Source organism: Artemia franciscana, chromosome 5 (assembly GCF_032884065.1).
Source record: "Artemia franciscana chromosome 5, ASM3288406v1, whole genome shotgun sequence".
NCBI classification, from domain to species: Eukaryota; Metazoa; Arthropoda; class Branchiopoda; order Anostraca; family Artemiidae; genus Artemia; species Artemia franciscana.
Window position 1 is genome coordinate 52105267 of NC_088867.1, and position 26673 is coordinate 52131939.

Consider the following 26673-nt stretch of genomic DNA (forward strand, 5'->3'; position numbering starts at 1 on the left):
CACCATCATCAAGCTTTCCGACATTTTGTCTTAGCACTTGGGCTGCCGTTTCAGCCAGCCCTTTGGCTGGCTGAGACTAGTCAAATAAATAAAACTGGTAAGTATAAAGCTCTTTGTACCTTTTATAGATGTATAGTCGACTTGTTTTAATGGAAAACTAGGCTAACAAAAGCTGCAGGCCTTTGGTGTGTATGATTAGCCTATATTAACAGAGGTCAGACTCCACCCCATTAATGTGCAAATATATACCCTGCATTGCGTACTGAATCCAAATTCATTGTTCTCTATCAGTTAAAACAGAAGGCTTTTTGGTAAATATGGGATAGTATGCATTTCTTAGTTTAAATTAAAGAGTAGCCTATAGGTTACCACTTCATGCTTTTTTTTGTTATTTACAAATTTGGCTGTTTAGGTTTACATTTTGTTTTTAGCACTTTATATATCCTTGTAAATAATAAATTTCTCTTCAGTTCTTTGGTCCCTAAATGTGTTAAATCATTGGCACCAAACTTTCAAACTTATTTTTTATTATAGATTCATTTTTAAGGTGTAATAAGCATTAAGGTAAAATTCTAGTTTAGTGACTTCTTGCTATCTTGGAAAGGGGTTAGGTTTGGAAGGTAAAATTCTAGTTAATTGACTTCTTGCTATCTCAGAAAGGGTTTAGGTTAAGAAAATGAAACTTTCAGGGATGAATCTACAGATTAAAGTATATCCTGGGAAGGTATTTTGAAACAACTACCTCCACTCCTCCCTCTAGAGGATGACTGCTCAATTCCTTTTTATAAGGTTTTAAAGATATGCAAATAAATTTTGAAAAAATAAACATTGATATGGCTCCAAATTCTACTCAAATAACAGGAATTGCATTTTCATAACTAAAGGCAAAGAAAAATCAACTAGGCTAGTAAACTGAAAATTAAGGTAAAATGTTGTTTTGTCAAAATTTCAATTGGTATATACCTGTCATGTAGACAAATTTCAGGGCCCTCTAGTGGGAGAAGGAGTGGAGGTGGGTACTTTAAAATACCTTCCCAGGACATAATTTAGCCTGTAGACCTATCCCTGTAAGTTTCTTTTTCCTAACCTAAACTCTTTCCAAGATAGCAAGAAGTCAATTAACTAGAGTTCTACCAAATGAAACTTTCAGGGATGGGTTTACAGGCCAAATTATGTCCTAGGAAAGTATTCTGAACTACCTAACTCCACTCTCTTTCCCTCTAGAGGGCCCTAATCTTTGATGACCTTTAAAAATATATGTGTTATAAAAGTGAAACCTTGCAAAATAGATCTTCTGCTTGAATGAAGTACAACAAAATTGTTTTCAGCTTCACATTGCTCAATCCCATTTATAAGGTTCTAAAGATATGCTAATACATTTCCTCAATTTCGAAGAAAAAATTTTTGATATGGCTTGGAATTCTACTGAAATAACAGAAATTGTATTTTCAGAACTAAAGGCAGAGAAAAAGCAACTTGTAGCTGAAAGTTTAGGTAAAAAAGTGTTTTGTTCAAATTTTAATAGTTATTGACCTGACATGTAGTCAAATTTCAGGGCCCTCTAGAGGGGGAAGGAGTAGATGTGGGTACTTTAAAATACCTTCCTGGTATATACTTTAGCCTGTAGACCCATCCCTTAAAGTTTCATTTTTCTAACCTAACCACTTTCCAAGATAGTAAGAAGTCACTAAACTAGAATTTTACCAGTACTAGTTTGTCATGATTAAGTTAAAGAAGCTTAAATTTTGACTAAATGTCTAAATATATGTGTTTTTATCAAATTGGGATTGGTTGGATCAATACAGCAGATGACCCAATAAATGATGACCAAAGGCTGCATATTGTCTTTGACACATTAGAAAGTTTGGGAACTGCATGTACCTTCTTCTTGCCTCTAATAACTGTTTCTTTGCAATTGTACATTCATTGTTCCACTGAAAACTCAGTTTACAGTGACTAGGAACTCTTTCACTATTTTGTCAGTTCTTGTGCAATTCCAAGGAGTGAATTTTGAAATGTCTCTATTTTCCCATTGACATCTTCATAACAGTTCACTTGTGACTCAATGTCTGTTTCTTGTAATTTATTCTTAAAAGCTTCCCAGTTAATTTTCTTCAAATTAACTTTACTAGGTTCTTCATAATTTGCATATATACTATTATCTAGAGAAATCTCTACCAAAATGGGAAAATGATTATATATTGGGTAGATTCCTTATCACTTTCTTTACTTTCTTTGCAGCTCAAATTGTATATTGAAGCTTCCTCAATTATTCAAATTTTAATTTCAACTTTCAAGGTCAATAGGGGGTTGTATTGGGTAGATTCCTTATCACTTATCAACTTTTGGAGTGAAATGATGAAGCTTCTAATGAAGCTGACCCTATGGTCACTAATCTTCCTGTTCTGCTATTGATTCTAGTTGGTAAATCCTTTGGGGTAAGCAGGCAGATATCTGATGTTTTAATTAAAAATTCAAGGATTGTTTTTCCATTTCTATTATCACTCCCACGTCCACACCAAAGACCAGTACATTTAAATCTCCTATAATCAATAGTTTCTCCTCTCCAGACACTGTATATATAATTTTCATGGTCACTTCAGAGTAAGTTACTGTCTGGTATATAAGTATTGAATATATTCAGCTTCATTTTATTTTTAAGATTTAGTTTGCATCCAACAACCTCCATTTGATAACCCTCCTGCATTGACAAATAAATTGTGATATAATTGATTTTCTTATTAATTCCAATAATCACCCCACCTCTCTCTATTTCATCTATCTAATCCCACTATTTTATAATCTCTGAATGATGGATTTATATATAGGATATATGTGGATTTATATATAAAGTTTGTTACTATTTAAAAAAGTAGAGTTAAGAGAAAGAGTCAACGTTTAATGTAAAGAGCAGGGCATTGATGAGGAAGCAGCCCCTTTAACATATGAAGTAACTTCTGTTCATTTTAAGTTTTAATGTAGCTCCTTACTTTCTGTTAAAAAAAACTTGTTTTTTTTGTCTAATTCTCAACAAATTCACAATTTCCCAACATCTCATAGTTTTGATTTTTTGTTTGAAATTAGGCCAACATTGCAAGCAGCAATTAGTTTGCATCTTACTGGTCTGAAAGTTTGGAATTTAATCCCAAGAGATGTGAGAAATTTAATGATAGAAAAATTAGAAAAAACGCTATTTTTAACTTATGAATAGGTGATCAGGTCTTAATGAAATTTGATATTTAGAAGGATATTGTGTCTCAGAGCTCTTATTTTAAATCCTGACCGGATCTGGTGACATTGGGAGGGGGAAACCTAAAATCTTGGAAAACTAGGGATCGGGATGAAACTTGGTGGAAAAAATAAGCACAAGTCCTAGATACATGATTGAAATAACCGGAACGGATCTGCTCTCTTTGGAGTAGTTGGGGGGGGGGGGTTAATTCAGAAAAATCAGAAAAAATGAAGTGGAGAGATCAGGATGAAACTGGATGGGAAGAATAAAAACCTGTCTAAGATACATGACTGACATAACCATACCAGATCTGCTCTCTTTGGTGGAGTTTGGGGGGGGGGGGGGTTAATGTTGAAAATTGGGATATTTGTAACTTACAAAAGGGTGACCAGATCCTAATGAAATTTGATATTTAGAAGGATCTTGGGCTTTAAAGCTCTAATTTTAAATTCTGACCAGATCCTGTGACATTGGGAGGAGTTGTAGCAGGAAACCTGAATTTGTGGAAAACATGAAAATTGGGGTATTTTTATCTTACAAATAGGTGACCAGATCTTAATGAAATTTGATATCTAGAAGGAATTCATGTCTCAAAGCTCTTACTTCAATTCCTGACCAGATCTTTTGACTTTGAGGGGAGTTAGATGGGGAAATCTTGGAAAACACTTGGAGTGGAAGAATTGGGATGAAGCTTGGTGGATAGAATAAGCAAATGTCCTTGATACGTGATTGACGTGACCGTACTGGATTTGCTCTCTTTGGGGGAGTGGGGGGGGGGGTTTCATTGATTTGGCGAGTTTGGTGCTTCTGGACTTGCTAGGATGGTGAAAATCGGCAGGCATGTCAGGGACCTGCCCAAATTGACTTGATAAAGTCGTTTCCCCCAAATTTGACCATCTGGGAGGCTAAAGGGAGAGGAAAGATTAGAAAAAATGAGGTATTTATAACTTATGAGTGGGTGATCGGATCATAATGAATTTTGATATTTAGAAGGACATCATGACTCAGAGCTCTTATTTTAAATCCTGACTGGCATTAAGCCTCTGATTTTCCTTTTAAATCAATCTATTGATTCTTAGAATTTTGTAAGAGCTCATACCATATGATCTCTTGGCTCTTAGCTCTTCTTGCCTTGTCACAAGTGTCATATGAGCTCTTAGCTCTTGTTTAATTGTTCTAAACTATGGTATATGACTTTTTTTATATAGTTTAAATTTCAACAAAGGGTACCAACATCTGAAGAATTTTTTGTCAGTACTTGCCTAAGATTCGTCAGCATATCTCAGGTGTCCCCCCCCCCCCAAAGGTGAAAGGCTAGTGATGCTCTTGCAGGTCTATGATTAGAACTAAAAGCACAGAAAAACTAAAGAAAAATTAGTCATATTTTCTTATTATGAACTTCACAGGGGGGGGGGGACTAGGTTTGGAGTACTCAGTTGTAATAAGATATAGTTGATAATCATTAATGATATTAGGTTCCTGGAACACTCCAGATAATTTATGGAACATTCATGGAAAACTCCATTTTTTGCGCATGCATTGGTAATTACTGTCACTTGCAATTTTCAGGGAGTATGGTAGGATATAGCTGACTATGGTAAGTAGATTTTAACGACAGTAGTAAGAAATTCGCATTGCCATGTTGAAGGCCTTTGCAGAATTTGAAGATAGGAAGAATCATAGTAAATTGGGGCAAACATAGTTGGAGAACGAATGCAATTATGTAAGGTTTGTATGCAGAGAGGGGAGATTTCCTATCTAGTCCTTGCTTTTTTTAGTTAATTTACTTTGTTAATACATCATTAAAATTATGGATATTGATTTGTTATGCCTGTATATATGAAATTGTTATGACAAAAATTCTCCAAGGATCTACTTGCAAGTCCAGTAGGTTTCGATAACAAATATATGTTGCAGTGAGTGTCCAAAATCTGGTTAATGTCAACATTCACTGGTGAAAGTACAAAATTCCTTTTTCTTTGCTTGGATTTAGTCTGTGCTGCCATTAAACTTTTTCAGTCTTATTCATGCTTTGATGGTAAAAGTTTGATTTAGGTTAGGTTATAAAATATCAGAATCTCAACCTAATTTAACCTATCAGTGATTATTTTCAATAAAACTGTTCTACAACTACTACTACTAAGAATGCAAATTTGGATGTTATTATTGTGGCAATATAACAATGTTCTTGCAAAATAAGAATACAATAACAATAGAAATGCTATAAGAGATGAATGCAGAGAGAGCTTAGTTCTTCCATTAGTCACTATTCAGGTGTTTGATGCGCTCTTGAGTTTTAACTGTCTAAAATTATATTTGCTTAATTTGTGCTTCACATGGAGTGACTTCTTTATAACATTGACTAACATGTGCATATTTTAGATACAAAATTCTGATCACAAGCAGAATCGCTCAACATTTTTTAGATACGGTGGAACAGGGATTACAGACCAAGTTATGGTGACAAATAACGAGAAAGGTTATCAGTTTTGTAAAATAAAAGTTAGGTCTGTCTGCATTCCACAGATTGGCAATAAGTTTGCGTCTCGCCACGGCCAAAAGGGCACCTGTGGGATCCAGTGTTGTCAGGAGGTGATTTTTTTTTGGTTTTTGTTCTGAAAATTATGGGGTTGGTTTGTGAGAATCATGAGATTCAACAAGAAACATTTTCATGTTTGTTTTTTCCTCCCTCAGTTAGCTTCTTTTTTTTAAGCCTAATTTTAAAGCAAGGGAACCCAATAAAATCAAAAGAACTGTTGCAAGTTTAATTTTAATAAATATTGTAGGTTTAATTCTTATTAATTTTAGAATTGCTGATTAATTGTTTAGGTGGGAAGGGGGAGGAGTACGTTTTTTTTTCTAGGACGTGTTTTGTGTTTTTTACTCGTCCCAAACGCCCTAATTTCCGTAGTGCAGTAATTTTTTTTTTGTCAGTACTCGATGGAGATTCAGCTGTTTCCTTATGACCCATTTGTTAATAATAATAATAATAATTAAAAAAGAATTTTGGAAAGTACCCAACAGCACGTGGCCGGAATAGTCAAGCGTATTTGAATTCACCTTAAGGAACTTGCCAGCTGTGAATAAGTGAGAAAAATCAGAATGCGTTCTCCACATATTTTGTAAATAAAGTGAACAAAAAAAGGATTGGCCTTACCATGAGGGTAAGCTCAAAGTTTAAGCAGCAGGCATCTAGAACCCCCTGAAGCCTAAAAAAAAAATTACTTTCTAATTCATTCTTTTATTTAATTGATCTCACAGATTTTCTATTTCCTTTAAGTTTTTCTTCTCGCTTTGGATAATATTCTGATCTGGGGAACTACATCAAAACGTGTGTTTAAAAATCGCACAAATGGTGGAAGTGTGAGGGTTTTGATCATGAGTTGCATCAGATTTTCTAAAAAGTTCCTTGTGGGATATATTTTTTCTATACTAGTAAAAAAATTGTTAGAAGTAGTAGCCTCAAAAATTGTAATCCTTTTGAATATACAGCTGATTTGGAGCTAATATTGGCGGTGCACATTTGTTTGAATGATATTAATTTGGACCAATTTAATAAAGTGGAGACTGAGTGCTCTACCAACATTTTTACACTCTTACATAAGAGGTTTTTTTTTTCGGGCCATGTCCTATATATTTATTTATAACCCGCTTACATGAAAAGATAAATAGTGGAATAAACACAAAATAAAATCAACAATAACATTAAAAACTCACACAAAAAAAATTAAACAACGATAATATTAAATAAATAATTTTAATGAAAAAAAAAGATTAAACCATGGTGAGGCGACAATCGCCGATACGCTGTTTCTAAAATCTTTTTAAAGGTAAATATTTCTTTACTTTCAAGTTAAATGTAAATATTTCTAACTTTCAGTTTTAATTTAAAGAAAATATAATTAGTTTAGTGTCCTCAGGCAGCTATTCTTAGGTAAATCTTGTCATCTCTATTGTTCTGTCTTTCAATCTTCACTTTTCTTTGGTAAATCACTCATCCTCTCTACTTTTCTCTATTTTACTCTTTATGCTGTCACGATTTTTTCTATTGTTATCCTTTTTTTTTTGGTTTCAGAACATGCCATTTTCAGCAGATGGCACTGTTCCTGACATCATCGCCTCGCCATTGTCTATTGGCTACTTATTCGAGGCTATGCAAGGAAAGATATGACTAATGCTTATTTATCTTTCCTTGTTAAATTTGACTTCATTGTTCTTCATTCTTCATTCTTCATTAATATTTAACCATAAATTGTACTATGCCCTTGAATGGTACAGATAATGCATTCTAGTATAGTACAAAACAAAGGAAAAATTACTTTTTAGAAACTCACAACTGGTTAATAAACTAATCAAGCTGAACAGTGGACCAAAAATCCTGCAACATTTTGAACAGGTCTTTTTTGATTATCAAACTTATTTAAAACTTTAGTTGGGCTACTGAATTCTGGAATCTACCAAAAAATGGCATTTTTTTGGTAGGACGTATAGCTGGTCTGCATCTAAAACCTGTTAGATACAATTAATCCTTATATTATGAAACAATAATAGTTTTCTGACTTCAAACTGTCCAAATACTTTACTCCCTCCCCCTTATGTGGAAATATATGGCCCATATTATACATTTTCACTTGCCTTTGTTTTGTGTCACGCTAAGTTGATTGAAACTGACAAAGAAACCGGTTTTTTTACACAGTTTTACACAGCATAAACTTGAGTGGGTGGCGTATAACTCACAAGTACAAAAATTTCTTCCTCCCTAAGGAAAATAATAAAATCTGCTCTTAAAATCTATTCTTAACGAAAAATTGCATTTTTCACTAAGAGTAGATTTTCTCTTATATCGATGACGAATCCAATGGCAAAATAAGATTTTCCCTATACTTTCTGAGACGCGACCTTGTCTCAACAGGAAAAAAAAGATTTCATTGAATTACCGTTACTAAAACCTAGAATAGATATGTTAAAATTGCTGTAAAAAAATTATGTCAAAAAGACTGGAAACTGGCCCTATTGTTGACAGAAAAACGCCAACTCCGTCTAGTTTTTGGCAATACTTGTCATTTTTTCAAGGTCTGTAATCCGTTTTCTGTCACAAACTGAGATCAGACATTTATTACTACACTTATTTTACCAACTATACAGATTAAATTAATTCTTTTTAGTATTATACTGAAAAATGCCAAGCGTCGCCAAACGCTAGATGGGTTGAGGAGTTTTTTTGTCGACAAAGCACCAAATCTCACACTTGTGAGTTACCCGTAATCTACTAGTGACTCTGAGGGTTAAAACAGACTTTACAGGTTGTCACACCTGCTAAAACTAAGCATGAATGCGTTTGAATTGGAAACATAGTATGTAGTATGTTCAATATGTGCATGTAGATTCGAAGACTACACTGGCTATGTATGATGTACAAAAAAAAATATTAAGAAACAGTCACCTTTTGGCTTTATAAGGAATCTCCTATGTTTTCTTGTTGTTTTTTTTTTCGATTGTTTCTAAGTGGTAATTTTTTGTTTTCGGCAGTTTAGATGGTTTATTCGAGGTCTTTGCCGAATTGTTTGTTTTATTTTCGTTCTTTTTTCATTTTGTGGTGGTCTAAAATTATACTTTCTTTTGTCCTTTTTGTTGCTTCTTTATTTTTGTTCCTTATTTTTCGCCAGTAATACGACTGAGCTATTTACTACATAAAAGAAATCTGCGTCACAGATGGATTCAGTCAGCGCATTGGAGTTATCTTACTCGGCCTGCCCGTGAAAATTGCGTAAAAGTAACTGATTAGGGACCCGTTGCAATTAAAAGTAAAAGTTATCAAATAAAATTTTCACAAATATTCCTCGTTTTCTTCTTCCGAGAATTCAGATGGGGCAAGGTCAGACTCCCTGCATGCCCTCCTCGTTCTGCGGCAGGAGCATAAGCTGCAACATCCTTTCATTTTTGAGCAGCTACAGTCTTTCCTGCATCTTCCATTTTTGCATCTGCAGTAAGATTCCAGGCTTGATGCTTCTTTACAGTTTGAGACGACCGCATCTACTCCCCCTTCAGTGATCTTCCATCCAAGGAGAAGTGGATCTGGAATGCTCGGCCGAGCCTGTACTGACGACAAAATTATCCATGTAGCGAATATGAGTCTTCGTATGCATGGCTCGAAGGTGTCGTTAGAAGGTGGAAGTCTTTTCACATTTTGTTTCTGGCACCGAATGTGAGCCCTTACACTGGCCAGTGAATTGAATCCGGCCTGTTTACCGTATTGTTTACAATGACCAGGAATTTTGATAGGTCGTTAAATTCTCTAAACGCGTCGACTGAAAGCTTCCCTCTGCATCCTTGATCTGCTCCGTCACAGACACCATTTTTGAGGCAAAAGTTGGAGACACCGCGGTGTTTAAGAAAGAATCTTTCCCGACGCCGAAGAAAAAGTTCGTTGTGTTACAACCTGGCCGACAGTGCACGAACGGTAACATAATCTGCTCCTCTTTGGACAAGTGGACTCCATCTGCTGGCTTGTGTAACGGGATAATGTAAGTCGGGAACTTCAAGAAAAGTTCGCTCAGTCCTTCAGCTGGAAGCTCTTCAAACAAAAGAACACAGGCTACTGCCACTTCTGTGTCGTTGGCATGCACAACGATGCTACGATACTACAAGCGTAACGGCTAGCGTACTTGACATGTGTCATAAGGCGTTGGTCAGCCTCTTCTTGGCTGAAGGACAAGCATTCCTCATAGTAACAGTGTTCTGGTAAAGTTGGACAGCAGCCACGCTTGACCAGAAACACTTTGAATCTCTCCTTGAACCCACCTGAGAGAAAAAGGTTGAGTGCGTTTGGAAGCTGATCACTCATCTGCTCCCAGGTTTCATACAAAATTTCAAGGAATCGGCTTTTAGACGCTGAGCTTGCAAGTACGGCATCCCATTCTTCAATTGTGCTAAGAGCGGAAATCTCTTAGCACAGAGTGCTAAGAGATTTCCCCTTTCCCTCGTTGGAGTCTGCATGCTGATTTCAAGGAGATCAATTCTCCGGTGTCCGTGAGCTTCTCAAACAGCCCGTTGTACCGATGTGCGACAATGTAGACTTCAGGAATACCCACTGGAAGATAATTCAGCAATGATAGACATTGCTGAATTATGCGACAAGCTTGCTTTGCGACTAGCTTGAAAACTTACCGTATTTAGTATTAATAAATAAATAGAAGCAATCTTTTCGCGAAGGATTTGACTGTTTCAAACCTTGCACGCCGATATGACCTTGTCTTGGACATTAGGTCAATGGTGTGTACTGTAGCTGATGTTGTTTCTTTGGATTTCAAAGTGGCCGGCCAAGCTGAAAGTCCTCCTATTTTTCTTAGCCAGTTCGACAGCACAGCTTTGTTCCCCGCCCTCATTTTTCAGCCAGAGGATATCTTGGTTGTTTTTTGTGGAAGATTTTCAAAAATGGATGGAGGGAAAGGAAGAATGTATTTTGTGTGGATCTTTGCAACGGCTTTCTTTGCTGTAGCTCAACTGAGCAGTAATGATTCTCTTCAAAGCTGTTACTTCAGAGCTCAGGAGATCGGTTTTAGGGACACCATTCACTTTCTGAGTTTTTCTCTCTGAAGGGAAAGTTCGGAGTACAACCTTTTTCACATCTTCTTTCCTGTTGCACAGAAAGTCCTCAACCACCTCTTTCCCTTTTGTGGCTACGCAAGTAATATCAGAAACAATCTTCTCATCGTCCACAACTTCTGACGTCACAATATCCACTAGGTCGAAGTCCACTCTGCTGAACAGATTGCCCCATGTAGTGAAAATGTCTCGAAAGTTGTAATCGCGTCGTTGTCGACTGATTGTCTTCGTGATATTTCAATGTCTCTGTGGATACGTTGACTACTTGCAGGAAACCATTGCTGATGGAAGCGGAAATCAGTAAGGTAAGAATCCAAGCTTCAGTCTGTGTCTCATCCATTTGTCCTCCTATTATTCCAGCTGTCGTCTTTGCATTCTAGTATCTGATCTGAACAGGTGGCCGTAAACCTGGTGTGCGTTCTCTTCACTACGAAGTATCCTTTCATGAGCCTTCTGTGTACATCAAGAAAGGTTTGTGGTAAATTTCGCATGTCTGATAGGTACTGTATGAAACATCTTGTATACTGAGGATGGTCAGCCACCACCAAGTATGGCAACATCCGAGAAGTTGCTATCAAATGAGACTCCCAGTCACAGTCTCGTTCAGCATGATTGAATTGCATCGCTATTTCAAGTATTTCCAAGAACTACCGCCAGAAAGTAAACGTGGGTGACGCATTTCGAAGGGTTTTGAAGGCATTCATTATGGGATCCAAAGTGATTAAGGTATTGTTTGCCTTCTGAAGTGCAATTTGCGCGTTAGCACCGTTTGCCAATGAAATCCTGAATAGCTCAATGCCACTACCCAGCTGGTCCAGACGGGATAAGTCTTCTTGTGCTTCGGAGTAATACTCTTCCAAGGACTCCTAGGAGAGGGCTAGCAAGACCTTGTACACTATGCAGTAGGCATTGATATCTTGGTAGTAGCCGTTCCCTTGAAATACCTTTTCGCATGTACCAGGTAGCAGCAGCTTTGCCTGAACTATAATCTCTCTGAGTCCGGATATGTCCATTATCTTACCAACTGCCTTTAGCTAGTTGAGGAGGAGGTGGAAGCCTCCCATCCGTAGGATTACGTTTTCGAAGTCATCCGGGTATTTACTTTTCACTCCCTGTGCTAGCTGATAAATGAAGAGATCTTGCGTGACCACCGTATCGTCACATCCGACAGCTTTACTTATCGCCGTGAACGTTCGCAGAGATTTTTCGACTGTTGCATGGTTGTTTGGTGCTTCGTGAAGGAAAAGCAAGATATTAGATTAAATATTGGCAAATCAATTTCAAATCACAGATGTTCCATTTGACAAGCATTTTCACTAGGACTGGAAGTTCCAATACTAAATCTGATTGATCAATGTAACATGCCTTTTTATCAGTCCTTACAAATCTAAATTAGTCAGTATCACCTAGTTTCTTGTGATATTTAATTTTGAAAATTACTTTCATAAGTCTCTTACTTCTGCAAAATAAAATTTACGCTCATTTTTCCAGCCAACTTCAACACCAAAAGTGCTTTTAAAAACTCTATTTCTTTAAAAATTGTTTTTTGATCTTCCAAATTTGTGTCATATTCTTCATTATCATCCATCAGCAAATCAGTATTTGCCTCAGAATCACATGTTGAATCAACCTGAAGTAACTTTTTTTTTGTTTTGGCCTACCTGACTCACTTTTCTTTTTGATCTTCTGCTTATCAATTTCTTCTGCTTAGCTTATCATTCAACATCCCGCTAGGTAGCTGGTTACTAAACAAAATTCATATTATCGGGTACACTCGCTAAAAAAGTTGCAGACCCCCCAGATATAATAATTTAAACTTTTTTTCTTAACTCAGTGTGTTCGGAATTAAACGGGCTTTCTTCTTTAATATAAAAAAAACTTTATCTTGAAAAAATTTCGAGTTTTTAGTTTTTCTGTTAGAAATTTGTTGACAAAAATCTGACTTTTTTTTAAACTGCAGTAAAACGTGTACTATTTTTTATTTTTTTTTTTACAAACAAAAATCATATTCGTGTAGCCCCAAGTCTCTTCTTTCTATTGATGTAAGAGTACGCTGGATTTGACCAATCTTATCTGTAGAAAAAAAAATTAGAATCATTGAACCACATTATAGGCCAAATTTGGTGTTTTTGGCCTATATCTCAGAAACGCCCCAACGGCGAACATGCGCCCTACGATATTCGTTTTCAGCATGGTCGACTACCATGGGATCCACCCTTAACATTTTTGTACCTTCCGGCATGGGTACTAATCGAAATAAGCGAGATACAGAATCTGGCGCTCTGACTATAATGACAAAGCCGTGGCTGAATTTCTGTTTTGGAGAAACCGGAAATAATTATTTTGTTGGAGGGGGGATTTATAATGGTACATGTTCCATATCAGATATAACTGTCACAATTTTAGAAAATTTAGAGTTAGAAAATTTAAATAAAGAAGAGAAGAATAATAGACTACGTAAACAGGAGGATTTCTGGATCCATACTCTTGGTACAGCTTATCCTTTTGGGCTAAATGATCGTGTAGCAAAATATGGTGACATGTCTCAGGTTGTTGTTAAATGTATTGATGGTTTTATGGACCATCCTTCTTTTACTTGTCCTACTAAACGTAAAAAACGATCGAGAGGACATAGGAAAAATAATAGAAAAAATGAATTAGATTTACATATGCTTTCTATAGATCTATTCCAGTGACTTGAATCTAGGGGTATGATTTCTGTAATAAATTGTCTAACTAATTTATCCAAGAGGAATTTAATCAAACTTTTCTGGATTGTTAAGAATAATACAGCTCTTGAATATAATTTTAAAGTAATATGTGATACAATTCGCATTCTAACTAAAACGAAATTTATTTCAAAAAAGAAAAAGTTTGATAAGATTGGTAATAAGGATAACAGATTATATTTACCTATTGATTTTACTTGTAAGCAGATTGAAGATATTAATTTACCGGAAATTTTAAATCAGTGGGATGTGAAACAGGCCCTTCCTAGTAATTTGAATCATAATGATAGTCCAGTTCTAACTTATTAATTTTCAAAAACTATTGGGCAAATTATTTTTAATTATAATTTAATACTTAAAAGATTAGATAGTGATGTAAATTGGAAACCGGTTTGTAACTGCAAGCAACTTGGCCCATTTGTAAATCCCACTTACAAAAATGTTATAACAGGGGACTTGTCAATAATAAAGCATGATGATCTTCAAAATATAATGAATAAAGGGGCTAATTTCCGTCTTTCTCACCATCTGAAACCATCGAGTGGTCTTGATGACTTGGAAAATGATTTTGATTTATTTATTGATAAGTGGTGTAAGAAAGAGAATAAAAATAAAGAGAGTTTTCAAAGTTGGAAGAATTTAATTATGAGTAGAATACGAAATAAAATATATTCTAGCTTAAAAAATAGTAACACTACATCATTATTTTATAATGCTAAGATTAAAGAAGCAATTGCTAATCTACAGAATGAATTTGTAATTGTGCTAGTAGATAAAGCTAATAATAATTTTGCCATAATTGGTCAGAAGCTGTATTGTGATATCTTAAAAAGGGAGTTATGCACAACTAATGTTTACAAAAAGGTAAATTTAGAGGATGAGAATTTAATTGAAAAGACTGAAGAAATACTTTTTAAAAATTGTAATATTAAATTAAATGACAATGATAAAAAGTTCCCTTTCCTATATTGGACTAAAATTTCATAAGAATCCCCCTAAACCACGGTTTATTGCTGGAGCAGCTAAATGTCCAACCCACATTGCTGCTACTGACCTCTCTTTAATTTTAAAGGAAATTATAAATAAACTTAAAACCTATTGTTCTGGTATTAAAAGATTTTCGAATTTTAATCCATATTGGAGCGTTAATAATTCACAGCAGGTGATAGATTCTTTAACAATGGTTTCGGCTAAAAGAATTGAGTCTTTCGATTTTGCGACAGTGTATACTAATTTATAACTTAATGTAGTGTTAGATAATTTAAAAACTGTTATCATGAAATCTTTCCTCTTATCTAGTAAAAGGTTCTTAAAATTAGACACTTAAAATCGTGGGAAATCCCTTGGGGGGGGGGGGATGCCAGCCCATTTATAGCTGACTTGTTTTTAAGTCAACTAGAATATAAATATATGATGGATAAGAATAATCCAAATAATTTAAAACATGTTTTGTCAAATAATAAAAGATATTTAGATGATATTTTGGTCGTAAGTTGTAAGGATTTCATTGATATTTTTAAGAATATATATCCATCAGAGCTTACTCTTGAACCTAGTCATGGCGCAGGTCATGAAGATCATTTCTTAGATTTGAATATTAATATTTCTGATAATAATAAATTAAGTTTTAAAATGTATAATAAAACGGATGATTTTGATTTTGAAGTGATTAGTTTTCCATTCCCTGAAAGTAATATACACTCAAATATCACATATTCGGCGTTCTTCTCACAGTTACTTCGTTATGCAAGGATCTGTAGTAATTATATTGATTTTAAAAATAGATGTAAAATCTTCAGCCAAAAATTGATATTAAGAGGTTTTTCTGCAAATAAATTAACTTGGCAATTTAAAAAATTTAGTTTTCATTATAATGAACTTTTAAATAATTACCAAAAGAATTATCTTGAAATACTTTAGGAAATTTTCGGCTAATTTCGGAGGTTCGCGAAAAGATGATGCAGCGCCATTTATTTTGAATTGTATTTCTAATAGAGCGGATTTTTTTTTAAAAAATAGCCTCATGGTAAAGATGAATTCTATAATTGTTTAGTTCATTCAGGTCTTTTGCAATGTGTTACTATTTGTGATTTGGTAAAATTTATCACATTTAGTTTACCTATTGTTGCTAAAAAGAGGAATATATTAACAGGATAAGTTTGTTTTGGTGTTACTTTGAGGACCCACAGGAATAGGTCTACGCTTGGTCCGTGGTTTCTCCTTGGTTACTCGAAGAAGTCCCCTATATCCGGGAACTTTCAGCTACCCACCACCATAGGGATGCACTTAGCTGCCTGAGGGAGGCTCTCACTAAGAACGTGACTTGGTGAAACAGAAAAAAAAAGAAGTTTTTACTAAATGGGTAGGCTTATTGTACTAATTAAGTCGAAACCAAAAATATGGTTTTTAATCTGTTTTCATACAAAACAGCATTGCCAAATGCTCTAATTATCTGTTTTATGCTTTAGTGCTAGCATGCTCATCATTTTTTTTTTCAGCGGTGGGTTTTTCCTAATTTTATTGTGTCTTAGCTCTGTGTCGTATTTGTTAATTTATTTGTTTTATTCAGAAAAATTACACTGTCAAGTTTGGACAAGTTTACGTTGGAAAACCTATAAACTGGGAAAAAGACGGCACACCCACCAAATTGACGCCGAATGAAGCTCGCTTGAGGAATCTAACCTATTCATCACCTTTGTATGTCGACATTGTGGAGACGATTACTCGTGGTGGCAAAGATCTAGTTGTACATGAGTACCAAAAAACCTTCATTGGTATGTTTACTTTAATCAAATTGTTTGTTATTAGCCTAGAGTTCCAGCAGTACATAAGGAAACATTAAGAAAATAATTCTTTCTTCATAATATGCATTTCATCGTAGTTAACCTACTATGAAGGGGGAGAACCTTTATCTTAACTTATTTCACTGTTTTTCCAGTTTTGCAATAAAATTTATGAAAAAATCCATGCTTTTGATAAGCGTTTGGTCTGTTTTCAAATTTATGCTGAAAAAATGCCACCTGTAAATTTTTTTGTAGATAGCATTGATCGTGGCCGTTTGTATTAAATGCAAGGCTTCTGGAAGTTTTTTGTTAAATAACGGAGTTTTTTTATATTTCCGCTACTGCTGTTTTAATAGCGACACACATAAATTAAAATAGATGGCATGATATTTAGTGCATTTAGCCGATTTTTGAAAATTGAACAAATGTTACTTGGGAAAAACTATGAATATCCAAGACCCCCCCCCCCCCCCCCGAAAGAAAATTATTAGAAAAAATCATGTGTTCATGAGTATCAGGAAACGTTCATGTTTATTTTTCCTTTTTATTAAATTATGATTATTTACTGCTTTAAGGGAGTGTGTATCCTCTAGATTTTTGCGGGAATTCCATGCAATTTTGATTGTAAAATGCATATTTCTTTTCGCGATTCCTAAATACAAAGCGATGAATCTGGATTGTTAATCGAAACGCCTTTTAACGTAATTACTTCGAAAAACAGAAAGTTGATCAAAAAAGCCTATAAAAAGTTAATCTCATGTATTGTCTTCTAAATCTTATCAAACAGCTACCCTCCTTTTTTTCAAGGACAGTTTTCAAACCTTTTAAATACAACTTAATTTCAGAACCTTTATTCATTCTTTAATTGGTACGATGTAGATAGCGGTATATATTTCCAGAACTGTATGTAATTAGTTATCGTGACTCTTCATTAAAGTAATTTATTAGTTTTCTTACTCTAATTTTTTCTTTACTTAACGAAGAAAAAAGATATAAAGCCAATATGCTTGTTTTAAATATTCTGTAAAAGCCTTTTTTTTTACTAGTTAAATTGAATCGAATTATTTCTCTTCTAGTCGATATTCTCTATTTTTTTCCATTGTTTGAAAAATTCTCCATTTGGGTCTGTGGTTAATCATGACATCTTTTGCCAATCCCCTGATGTATTTGAACTCATTTAGCTTCACAAGGGTAAGAATATCCAAAGAATAAAATTAGAAACACTTAAATTTATACATAAAACTACATTAAATACAATTATGCATGCTCTAAACAAAGTTTGAACAACGATAGAATAAATTTTTTTTTAATTCCGTCATACACCAAATGAGTGAAACTCCTAAGGAAAAAAATAAAAGTAAAACATTTATGGGTGTTTTTCTAGATGTCAAGTCCAGTTAGACAAAAAAGTATTATCTAGAAACAGAAAATAGGCCGGAAAAACTTTAAAGCTTTTCAATATTATTTATCTTGTCTGTACCCCAGGCCAACTTAATCAAACAATTGGAAAACTATAGGCTTTATCACTATCTTACCTCTAGACTATCTACCTTGGTTCTATTGCCCTAGCAATGACGCATGGACGGTTAATAGATGGACATATCTATTAACAAATGAACTAACCTCCTTTTTATACAATCTTAACAATGGGAGAATTGATGCCAAGTATCCTTCTCATTCAATTGGACTATATGTCTTGGCTTTTTCAAAATAATCCAGGACTTGATGCCCACAACTATTCCATTTTAATTCAAAAATATTTTTCCAGTTAATGACACGGGCAGTGAACGGGAATAAAAGCAAGACATTATTCCCTTTTCTGTCTATGAGTTTGCCAAGTCCAGGCAGTAATTTTGATCTTTTTTTGAAAGCTATGCGGGTGCCCTTCGGGCACCATCACTATAAATTGAATGAAGCAAATCGTATAAAGTGTTGTAGCCTTTGGTTGTAGAGTTTCGTATATATCTCCCTGCATGCGCTTCGCGCACACAGACTCAACGGGCTCGGTCGAGGCCTCGACCGAGCTCATTTATTTTTGGATTAAAATCGAATGGTTGTGGACATCAAGTCATGGCTAATTGAAGAAAAGGTCAAGACAGATAGTCCAATTGAGTGAAATTGAGTGAGAAGCATACTTGGCGTTAATTTCACCCCTTATTAGGATTGTATAAAAAGGAGGTTAGTTTATTTGTTAATAGATATGTCTATCTATTATCCGTCCATGCGTCATTGCTAGGGTAGCAGAACCAAGGTAGATAGTCATAGAGCTAAGATAGTCATAGAGCCTATAGTTTTCCAAAAGGAGGTTCATAGATATGTCTATCTATTATCCGTCCATGCGTCATTGCTAGGGTAGCAGAACCAAGGTAGATAGTCATAGAGCCTATAGTTTTCCAAGTGTTTTGATTAATTTGGCCTGGGTAAACGGCGGAAGTATGCGGGTGCCTCTTTTATTGGACCTATCCATGGTTTGTTATCTTTTAGCAAGTCACGCCTGCCTTGAGTCTCAGGCAAGTTGACCCATAATTTAAAATTGACTATACTGGAAAAATCTTTTTCAATCTCGATTGGATTTGAGCGTCGTTAATTTAGAAACGAATGCAATACAATATTTATGTTATTAACGATTATATACGACAAGTAATATTTAATTCAGTATCAAGGCCACTTCCGGGGGGGGGGGGGGGTTGAACCACTCCCTCCCCCAAATGTTCAATGCTTGACAAAAATATACATAAACAAATTTTTATGTTTTTTTTAAGATTCTATTCATGATCTTCCTATCCCCCCCCACCCACCGAAAAAAATCCTGCATAAAGCTTTGTTCAATATATACTTAAACCGTAGCAACAAGTTTTTTTGGCGAGGGGAAGACGACGGTTAATTCGCAAAATTAGTAAACAGAAGGGGAGCACTATCGAAAATATATAGAGAAATACTGAAATAACGAAAACAGTTAGAAAAATAAGGATGCTTCTGAAAGACCCAATGTTGGGGTCAAACACTATTTATTGTAAAATAGTAAACTACTACTAGCAACTCAAAGCAGCACCGTGTGGCCTGAGGCCAACACAGCTACGCGCGCTTCACCTCCACTCCAATCTATTTAAAACCTCCCTCTCTAAATCCTCCCAAGATGCTCCCATTTCCCTTAAATCTTTCTTTACGACATCTTCCCAGCCCAATTGGGATTCTACCCCCCCCCCCCCCTGCTTTTGTTTGACCCTAGACAGTCGGCCGATAAGAAGTATCTTTGGTAATCTGTCATCCTTCATCCACAGAACGTGTCCTAGCCATCTCAACCTTTCTCTCATTATAGCCCTAGAAAGCCTAAGTAAAGCCAATCCAAATTTTCAAAAAGAAAGAAGAAAATATTATTTGTCATCTAATGTTATAATAGCTAAGTTGTCATAATAGCAACCAAGGTGAACAAGCAGAGGGGAGAATACAAGTAACTGGAAAACGCTCACAAATGACGTGTCTTTCTTTTTACTAATCTTTATTTCCAATTTAATCAAAAATAGTCTTTGGCCAAAACATTTCTAAGGTATTTTTTTTATTCCAAACCCATGTTATACTTGTTCCAAAACTAGACAGCGAGATTGAGCAAACTCAGCCACAAACCAGAAAAAAACTTTCCGGGCAACAAATTGGGTTTTCAAATCCTCAATTATTCAATACAAGTTCTGAACTTTATTTTGAGATACGTGATACGTGACTGACATAACCAGATCGGATCTGCTCTCTTTGGTGGAGTTGGGGAGGGGGGGGGGGTAATTTTGAAAATTGAGGTATTTGTAACTTACGAAAGGGTGACCAGATCTTAATGAAATTTGATATTTAGAAGGATATTGTGCTTTAAAGCTCTAATTTTAAATTTCGACCAGATCCTGTGACATTGGGGGGAGTTGGAGGGGACAGCCGGAATCCTTGGAAACCTTGAAAATTGGGGTATTTTTATCTTACAAATAGGTGATCGGATCTTAATGAAATTTGTTGTTTAGAAGGAATTCATGTCTCAGAGCCCGTATTTCAAATCCCGACCAGATCTTTTGACATTGGGGGGAGCTGGAGGGGGAAATCTTGGAAAACACTTGGAGAGAAGGAATCGTGATGAAGCTTGGTGGATAGAAAAAGCAAATGTCCTTGATACGTGATTGACGTAACCGTACTGGACTCGCTCTCTTTGGGGGAGTTGGGGGGAGGGGTTCAGTGATTTGGCGATTTTGGTGCTTCTGGACGTGCTATGACGATGAAAATTGGTAGGCGTGTCAGGGAAATGCACAAATTGACTTGATAAAGTCGTTTTCCCAGATTGGACCATTTGTGGGGCTAAATGGAGAGGAAAAAGTAGAAACAATTAGGTATTTATAACTTATGAGTTATAAATCGGATCTTAACGAATTTTGATATTTAGAAGGACATCGTGACTCAGAGCTCTTATTTCAAATCCTGACCGGCATTAAGCCTCTGATTTTCTTTTTAAATCAATCTATTGATTCTTAGGATTTTGTTTGAGCTCATACCATATGAGCTCTTGGCTCTTAGCTCTTCTTGCCTCGTCACAAGTTCCATATGAGTTCTTAGCTCTTGTTTACTTGGTACAGGCATGACCTCGACATTGGAGCAATTAGAAGTATGGTTTTGACTAAATAATAATAATTTAACTTCTATTGAACTAAAATTGAAGGAAGATAAACCTTTGCAAAAATTATAAGGTGGAAATTTGGAGATTTTCACTTTGGAATAAACAGTATTGGCTTGCGTTTTCTGTTGTCCCAAATCGGGGATTTTCACTATACTTTAAAGTGTCTACTTCTATGTAAAGGCTGACTTTCTCTCTCTGCTCTCTTCTTTAGGGTCTTGTGGCGGTGTTGGCCTACAATATGAGGTTCGACCGGTGGAGGATGACTAGCGTCTCTAACTTTCATAAAGTTTATATGTAGAGTATGAAAACGTTTACTTACACATATAATACAGTAAATGTACATACGACGAGGACAGAAACAGAATTAGAAACTGAAGTCAAGTAATCTTAATCGGTGGTTTATATTCAGTAAAACAAGGAGATAAGCATTGGAACATGTAGCAGGAACTGGCCTGTTTTAATCTGTCAACTTAGAGGAATTACTGTAAATCCCAACGAAGTCTATTTTTCAAATATCTTGCGGGGGGGGGGGCAAATACCCTCATTTGGAACCACTCTTTCCTTTACACTTTTCCTTGTTGCTTACGCTAGGAAGAAAAATTAATCTGTCAACTTAGATATAGTTTGTCCAACACAAACCAATACCTCTGTTGAACTATATCCCAACAATGCTGTCTATTCACAAAATTACTCGCGAGGGATTTGTTCCCTCGCGAATAAACGTTTGGGAAGGGAATAATTTTTTTTCATTTAATTACTTCAATGAAAACGCCAACGAAGTCTATTTTATATAGAATTCTTTTTATATTTTTTTTTCTTTTTCAACGAATTCTTTTTTATATTTTTATTTTCTAACATAAAACCTATTTTATATGTAAATCACCATTTAAAAATACTTTTCAATTATAAAAAATATATATATTGAATGAAAATATATTCCACCGAGAGATTTTGTACATTTTTGATTTCTTAAGCGAAGTGTTATAAATATGTTAAAAGGATCGACGGAAACTTTAAATTCTGTCAATTGTACCCTGGCCAATCTCTTAGCGACCTTGATTTCAGCCCCCCTCAAAAATGTGATGGTTAAATAGTTTCTGAGAACAGAGATGTCCACTCTACCGTCCTCAGTGTAGGAAGAAGAATAAACAAGAGCAAAGAGCTCATATGACCCTTGTGACGGGGTTGAAAGAGCCAAGAGCTCATTTGGTATGAGCTCTAGCAAAATTCTAAGAATCAATAGATTGCTTTAAAAGGAAAATCAGAGGTATAATGCCGGTGGGAATTAAAAATTACAGCCTGAGTCACGAGGTCCTTCTAAATATGAAAATTAATAAAGATCCGATCACCCACTCGTAAGTTAAAAATACCTCAGTTTTTCTAATTTTTCCTCTCCCTTCAGCCCCTGATGGTTGAATCGGGAAAAACGACTTTATCAAGTCAATTTGTGCAGCTTCCTGACACGCCAACCAATTTTATCGTCCTAGCACATCCAGAAGCACCAAACTCGCTAAAGCACCCCACCCCCTAACTCCCCCAAAGAGAGTGGATCCAGTCCGGTTACGTCAATCGCGAATCTGTGACATTTATAAGGGTTTTCCGAGATTTTCAGTTTACCCGTCCAACTCCCCCCAATGTCAACCGATCTGGTCGGGATTTGAAATATGAGATCTAAGGATAATCAGAGGCTTAATGCCGGTCGGAGCCAATTTCTACTTTAATTTGGGCTGGTCCCTGATATGCCTGCCAAATTTTGTCCTCCTGGCTTACCTGGAAGTGCCTAAAGTAGGAAAACCGGGAGAGACAGACAGACCGACCGACCGACAGAATTTGCGATAGCTACATGTCACTTGGAAGATACCAAGTGCCATAAAAAGTATAGATGAAAATTTTCAGGATAATATATAAGACAGCCGCCAAATTGAAAACGAAATTGAAATTTAAATAAAAATTTGCATTTAAAGGTTATTAATTGCTAATAAAGACTGTACAAGAATAGTCAATGATGACACATGTACCAAGACCCAGTGTAGCTCTTCTTGAGAAAACACTTGCATTTATGTGGATTTATTGGATGTCTTATGTCCCTGAGGCCTGTGTCTATGGAATGAAGTTTCATGGCTCAATTCAACGAGACGCCTTATTTCGCGCAGTAATATTCGTTTTACCAGGATCTGTGAAATACTGCACAGTCAGTTTACTAGAATCTGTTACCGATTCGAAGCAGGGATCTAGAACGACAGAAACTATGTGTACTCAGGTTGTCTGAATCGCGTATCTATATTACTATAAAAACAGCTTGAGTTTTAGAGTTGAATTTTTGACAGATTTTGGGGGTTAGTTCAGTCCATAATTTTCAACAAGAATATAAGACGTTGGACCAAATTGACTGACCAAATTAAGGTGAATTTACAGACGAGCACATAAACACAATAATACTTCACACAACCAAGAAAAATTTTCACTTTACCAAAAAAGAAAAAGAAGCTATTTTCTCTGGATTTAACTTGCTATTGTAAACTAAATTCATTTTTATTTAGAATTGATAAAAGAAATTGTTTAGTTTGTGAATTTAGTGATGGAGAGACTTTTTATCATTTTTTTTTTGGGGGGGGGGGGGTTCAAGACTTATGAAAAGGACAACATTGAGATGCAAGTCAAATCACAAAAGTTTTTGCTTCTCCTTAAAGTTTAAGTTTTTGGTTCTCATATTAAAGTTCTCTTATATATTAAAAAAGTTAATTTGTTTTAATATAAATAAATTTTATTTTACATACCAATAGCGGCGGAGTGAAATATCGGTTCTCATCTGTTGCGCATCGAGTTTGGAGGACAATAAACAGCCTTTTTCTTTGTGAGAAAGTTTGATTCCCATTTTCCATCTCGTATCAAATTTAGTAGAAAAGTGAACATTTTTAATTCTGTAGGATCGGAAAAAAATTTCTAGAACTTAAAACTGGTTTACATGAATGAACTAGTGAAAAAAGAAAAGATTTTTTGCTGGTTCTGGAAATACCGTTTTTAATAAGTTCTAAGTTATAATAAGAACTGAACACAAGTAGGGAAGAATAATAAAGGAATGTACAAAACATTAGCTGATTTTTACATGTTCAACAGCATCCACAGAATTTGCTCTAATTGTTGGGTCTCATTTATCATCTGTGATAAATTATTCAAATGAGGAGAGAGAAACAGAAGAAAGGAAGAACACCAGTGACACTGTAGACGTAGAAAAGTTTTAGTGCGTTTCGAGGATTATTTAGCTGCCTGAAACTTCAAAAGTGAAGAAAATCGTCTTGTTGTTTGTCGTAAAATAAGAGTCACTAAATTTTTTTAGGGGTTTGAGGTGATAATGGGAAACTTGCAAAAATAAGTTTTTGCAAGTTTTATCTCGCAATAGTAAAATTTTTCGCAGAATTTTATTTTGCAATAAATAGAATTTATTTATCTGGCATATTTTCAACTTATTTTTCAGTCTTCAAAAAACCATTTTTTTAAGGAAATTTTGTGGATAGGTAGAGCTGAAGCTTAGATGTGTAAGGATAATGGAAATGTCGAATTACGTTGAAGGGTTAAAACCACAGGACTTCAGAAAAATAACATGCCAAAAACTTGCATAGGAAAAAAATTGATTACTTTGTTTGACTACTCCAAATTCTGTCAAAGAAAAAGAACGAATGCAATAGGGTTTGAATCTTGATACTTGACAGTTTTTTTAGCATAATAATAGGTTAATTGAAAAGATTGCCTAAAAATGACTAGTGGCGGTTGTAGTCTTCCTTGCACCCGGGTCAGAATTATGATCCTAACCCCATGACCCACTCTCATTGCTCCTTTAAAGTAATGATCTGTTCTTCGTTTATTTATTTATTTTATCACTTCTTTACATGTCTTTTATCTCTAATCGATTAACGTCCTTTTTCTTTTCTAGGCTAAGCAGTAACTGAGCAGTAAATTTCGCAGTAAAAACTAACCGTGTAAGCCTGTACACTGTTGCCGTCTCTTTGTGTGATAGCCTTAATTTTCACAGAGAAAGGCGTTGCAACAGACCAGGCTTCTTGTAATGTTAAAGTTAAAATGAAAACCAAGGGCTTTCAACCTTAAATTCGTTTCATTCTTTGTAAAATTCTTGTTTATACCTTTTTTCTTCTTCTTTTTCACATTTTAAAAGAAATAGAGCCCTTAACATTTTTGAACTAATTTTATTTTTTGCTCATCCTTTGTTAAACGAATTTACTGCTCATCCCAGCTCTTCTGCTCTTCCTGAAGTCTATTCAACCAAGAAATTGCATCCTGAGTCAAGAAAATAAATTGAAAAATTTAAAATATACTGATTTTGCTGATTTAAAATATATAAGTTTCATCTTTTATGTATTTATTATTGTTTTAAAAAGTAGAGTTGTAACAAAGAGTCAAACTTTAGCGTAAAGAGCGGGGTGTTGAGGAGGGAATCACCCTTTTAATATACGGAATAATTTCTGTTCATTTTAAGTTTTAATGTCGCTCCTTACTTGCTGTTAAAAAAACTTTTTTTTTGTATTTGTAATTACTTAAGGAACCCTGATTAAAAGGTTGATTCAGCAAAGGTTGAAGCACATGTAGTAATCAACGTGTATATGCCTACAAATTATAACAAGAACAATCTTATTCACGATTTGCGTCTGTCTGCAAGCTTTTACTCAGGTTTCTTAAAAAAGTGGCCTAAGAAGGATAACTTCATATACTGAGCTAATTTCTTCAACTTTAACTTAAATCATGTTGTTGCTTCGTTTGTCAGTCACGAGATCAAAGTTTTTATAGAATGATTCTACTCGGACCTCCTTCCTATCTCTACTTTCTTTTACTCATCCCCACCTATTACTCAAAATGTAGAATCGAGTTGGTTTTCCTACCGAAGTTTTTAATTTGAAGACTGTTCTTTATTACTACAGCTCCAGCAAGCAGAGCAGGAAAATCAATCCTCTTAAGATTTTTATAGCTATCTATAGAATCTATTGCACTGTCCATGATTTGGCACTTTTTCAGTATCAGGTGGTGTTGTTGAGGTAACATATTTTAAATAATTCTCCATGTTTGACTATGAAAAAGAAGCCAGCATGAAAAACTACCCCAATCAACGCTTAAAATCAATTGTTTAAGATTGTTATCGCAACTACTACAATTGGTCACGACTTTCAAATCAGACAGGCAGCTGAATATAATACGGGGTAATAAGATGGCCACCGCAAATGTATGACAAGAAAATCTTTTTCAAGAAAACCGAAAAGTTTTACTAAAAACTATGCCCTTGAGTATAACGTGACCTTCCCCCTCCACAGCCCCTGGGTAAAGGTGTTTAAGTTATAAAATGGATCTATTGTTTACCAATAGTAGTTGCTATTAAGATGCATGTATAAATTTTCATTGGGGAGGGGGAATTTTCTGCTTGGGGTTTTTCCACGGGGGAATTTTCTATGGGGTTGAAGTTTCCAGGGAGTGAACTTGTCAAGGGAAATTATAGACTGTAGAAATTTGCCAGAATTCTCATAAAAAATTATTTTTATATGTATTGCTTTCTTTTTCCCGTCTCAATCCTAAGCGTGGAGTGGTTAAAAGTAATTGTTGTGGGCAGATTTTAACCGGGATTGAATTATATAGAAGATATTTCTATGGTAAGGGGGGCTCCGTCCGTGGAAA

At 35.2% G+C, this 26673-nt stretch overlaps 1 long non-coding RNA gene across 1 annotated transcript; it reads left to right on the top strand.

Annotated features, from left to right (window-relative positions):
- Positions 1-25371, top strand: LOC136027567 (uncharacterized). The gene is made up of 3 exons (XR_010617628.1): positions 1-97; positions 16136-16340; positions 24929-25371. It is a non-coding gene; the product is annotated as an uncharacterized LOC136027567 (long non-coding RNA).
- Positions 25372-26673: the final 1302 nt, after the last annotated feature.